At 32.3% G+C, this 4,464-nt stretch overlaps 1 long non-coding RNA gene across 1 annotated transcript; it reads right to left on the reverse strand.

Annotated features, from left to right (window-relative positions):
* Nucleotides 1-571: 571 nt before the first annotated feature.
* On the reverse strand, nucleotides 572-2,270 carry LOC149258667 (uncharacterized). The gene is made up of 2 exons (XR_016246253.1): nucleotides 2,156-2,270; nucleotides 572-1,938 (listed from the first exon to the last, which is right to left on the reverse strand). It is a non-coding gene; the product is annotated as an uncharacterized LOC149258667 (long non-coding RNA).
* Nucleotides 2,271-4,464: the final 2,194 nt, after the last annotated feature.

The following is a 4,464-nucleotide window of genomic DNA, read 5'->3' on the forward strand; positions in this document are numbered from 1 at the left end:
TGATGCTAAAACTATTAAAAACTAGGATTTGGAAGCTTACTAGACTTACAAGAGATGCAGTTAGCTTTCTATGGGCAGAACTCTTAGCCTCATGCCAAAAGGTCCAAGTAAATGCTAGCAATCTCGATTGGGATGTAGCCTCGTGGCTCCTTGTAGTTGTTCTTCCTTGCAGTCAACCCTTCTTCAATCCACAATGGAATCACGCCAAATTTGGAATACACAATTTCACTAAAAACGAAGGAAACAACTATCTATAGAAAACACAATTACAAAACAATGTTGCAGTTGTCCTGGGCAGCTTAACTCTAGGCAAAACATAGAGATGAAAATGATTGGTGGTCATTGTTGACGGATCCCACAGCCTACAGACTTCAATTTCTCACACTTGTGGATCAGTAGTTTCTGACATGGTCCTGCCTGAAACTTTGAGCGTAAGCATAATCCCTCCACACTTTTCGACCCCAAGCTTGGATTATTTCTCGTTTATTGACAGACAAATTTCCAATATCATATGGAAAAGCATGATTAGCAAACCACTGCTAATTCTAACATTCCATCAAATTTCCCAGTGTTATCTTTTTCTTTTCACGAAGAAAAACTTTTATTATGCATAAAAGAAGTTACATAATATCAGTAGATACCGCAAACCAGGAACTGCAAAAATTTCCCAGTGTTATCTGTAGCTCCCATATTTCATACTCTTACATGATCCACGGAACACTCAAACATCTTTGGAGTTGGAACGTCTAGCTGAAGTAGACACAATTCCTCCATTACCAGTGTCTCCTCATACATCTAAGAACTAGGAAAATCTTTATTTCCATATTTTCTCATTCAACCATAATTCTCCCTTCTTATTCTATCAAATACCCCATTGTTATTGGCGATGTCTCTGCAACTACCATATTTAACAGTGGGTTGTGGTCCCTGAACTGACAGTAACTTTGGAGTCTCTAATATTTAAAAATGTGTTGTGATCCCTGAATCTCACAATAATATTGGAGTTAGAGTGTTCAGCTAGCCGAAGTAGACCCAATTCTTCCATCGTCTTAATACCCTCTCCTCATACATCATCTAAGAATAAGGCGAACCTCTTTTTCTGCATTCTCTCATTCAACCATATTTTTGCATTCATATTCCATCAAATCCCCCATGGTTATTGTGGATGTTTCTGCAACTGCCAGAATTAACAATGTTATTTTGTAGTGCTCTGTCATCCCTGGAACTCACAATAACTTTAGACTTGGAGTGATCTGTTAGCTGCGTTCTTCTCATTTTACCCTCTTCCCATATATCATCTAAAAATGGGGAAAACCTCAGAGAAAACTTTGTTCCCAGGATTCTCTCAATCAACCATATTTTAGCATCTTTTCTTTCATATTTCTATTCAGATCTACCTTTGTTTGCATGGCGATTTGGCTCGAGTGTTCATTTCTTAGACTTGTTAGACTTGTTAAAGAGAAACCATGTAAAACAGTGACCTCAATTAGTGACCCACAGCCAAAAATAACCCTCACCTTTTGGCTGTTGAAGACTCTATTCAAAAGGAGAGTTTTGCCAGATCCACGCATATCCCTCACCTTTTGACCGTTGACGACTCTCTTGAGAAGCAGAGTTTTGCCGGATTCACCCCTATCCCTCACCTTTTGGCAGTCGAAGACTCTCTTGAGAAACAAAGTTTTGCCGGATCCACCTCTATCCCTCACCTTTTCGCTGTTAAAGACTCTGTTCAGAAGCAGAGTTTTGCCAGATCCACCATATCCCTCACCTTTTGGCTGTTGAAGACTCTCTTGAGAAGGAGAGTTTTGCCGGATCAGGCTGATGATAGCGTCTGTGCTCTTTGCGGGATATTTGAGAGATGTCAACTCTTTCTGATTGGAAAGGGCAATAATAATTACCTGAACAACTGAATGGATTGTCATTTCCACACCAAGAAATCTAGAAAGGAAGCCAAGATCAGGCATGACTCAATTTATTTCGTAACACTTTCCTTCTACAAATAGGAATGACACGCCAGAGTATAATATAATGGAATTAAAACCTAACGTCCATCTCAGAGAAAGCCATTGCAAATTTATACTAAATTTATGAATGCAAAATTGCTAACTGTCACAACATTTCAAACTGAAAATCTTCTTCAAACCAGAAATCTCACCTCTGTTTCGTGGGACCTCCATGGCGTTGCAATGATAGTTCTGAAGAGTCGTATTTTATAAGCTTTGGCGAAAGGAAACAGCCTGGCAAAAGTTAAGCGTATTTGTTGGTAAAGTTATTCCCCACTTTGTAGGTTTAGGACTTTGTTTACAATGTCTTTTCTCCTATCATATCCATATTAGGTTTCAAATTAGAATAAACGTGGCAGGCAGTGGGTGAGGTACCTGTGATTTCCATTTAAATTTAGAATAATTTTCAAGAGAAAGCAAAAAATACAAATAGACTTTGAATAACAAAAGATTTTGATTCGGCTATGAGAGGTGCACCACATCATTGATATATTTGGTTTTTCTGTCTGGTAGACTCTACCTGTTAATATTTAATATCTTAATTTAGTGAAAATAAAAATATTAATTAAAAATAAAATATAAAAATTTATTGTATTTGGTTTTTTAATAGTATTTTTAATTCATGGTTTTTTTGAAGTATTTTTTTCTAATATTGTTTATTTGAAGGTTAATAATTGAATTCGTCTAAATATATTTTAATTTTAGATCTACCAAATTTCTAGAGGGGTATCAAATCTCTTTCCTCTAAAAGAGGGTTACACTTCAAGAGATATGTAGATATAAGCTAGTATATAAAGAATTGAAGTAATATGTATATGATTTTGGCTGATATAATTTATTTTGCATAGTAAATCTAAGCTAGTAATTAAAGAATTGAAGTAATACATTATTAAAACTTATATGATTTTGGTTAATTAAAAAAATAAATAAATATATATATATATATATAATTTAAATTAAAAATATTTTTAGTTTCGGAGTAAAATTTAAAACAAACTGTAATTTATTAAAAGTTTGTTTAAAAAAAAAAGAGATAATATCTCACAATTCAAAGACTTGTAATAGAAGTGAAAATTCAAAGACTTGTAATAGAAGTGAAAGTATACTCTCTTAAAAAGCATTAGTTAACTTAACACTCATCGAAAGGTAACAACAAGTGATGTTTGTCCTCACTCCTAATTGACTATTATATTATGATAAGTTTTGTCACGTTCTAAGAAAATGTTAATTTGGACTTCCTTCATGTAAGAGTTTAGATTGTAATTAAGGATAATAGTTGATCTCATGTATGGGATTAAAACTAGATGTTATTAAAAAATGCATAATTTCAATGGAGGTGGTCTTAGAAATGGTCACAAGGGACATTTGCTTTTTGTGGATACTATCTACACATTAATCATTTCCATTTTTTCTAACCATCGTGAATCCATATAATCTAGGCCAAACCCAAGATCAAACCTAACAAGTGACACTGAGAGTATATCCAACAATTTGTATATAAGTAGATATACCATGAATTTATGACTTAGCAAGAGCCAAGACTACGCGACGGTAGGGGAGGCTACTCCTTAAGCCTTATCACAAGGAGCCAAAGATGTCCCCCCCATGGGATTTCAAACCAGGTGGAGGGGATAAATTTATACAGTAATCACCTTTTGGTCCAGCAATAAGATTTTAATAGCTTATGTTAGCTAAGAGCTCGTCTTCTTCAAATGTAAATATAACACAATTCCATTACCTAGCGAGGAAAAAATGTTAATGACCCAAAAGAAAAATGAAAACCTACCCTCTTACAACTCACCAATAAATCATTTCATAAAATATAAATCCCTTAAATAATAATAATAAATATAAACTATAAATAATATTTCAGTATCAATTATAATAAATTTAATTTAAAAAATAACTAAATACACACTCACACAATGTTAGCAATATTGTATAATTTTTCATTATTGTCTTTATTAAAATTTTAAATATTTACAATAATACAAATTTTTGAATTAAAATAAGGAAATACTTTGAAATGTATAATTTATGTATAATTTTTCATTATTGTATTTATTAAAATTTTAAATATTTGCAATGATACAAATTGTTGGATTAAAATGAGAAAATACTTTGAAATGAAAGAAATTTTATGCTCACATCTCTTCTATCATGATTTCCAGAAATTTGAAAGCTCCATCTGTACATATAATTTCAAATAATTTATATAAATTTATAATGGAATGTTGGTATACAAGAAAAGATTCCCCAAAATTTCTCATGACTTCTCCTTATTCATCAAATCTAATATTTATATTTTAACTTAAAGTTGTTGAAAAATCTATTCACACTACTTCATTATACAATATTTTACTAGTATGTTATTTTTTTAACTTAAAGTTGTTGAAAAATCTATTCACACTACTTCATTATATAATATTTTACTGGTATGTTATTTTTTTTAATCAAATTT

Source organism: Pinus tabuliformis, chromosome 6, assembly GCF_031772625.1.
Source record: "Pinus tabuliformis cultivar Carrire ecotype Pingquan chromosome 6, CPIR1, whole genome shotgun sequence".
NCBI classification, from domain to species: Eukaryota; Viridiplantae; Streptophyta; class Pinopsida; order Pinales; family Pinaceae; genus Pinus; species Pinus tabuliformis.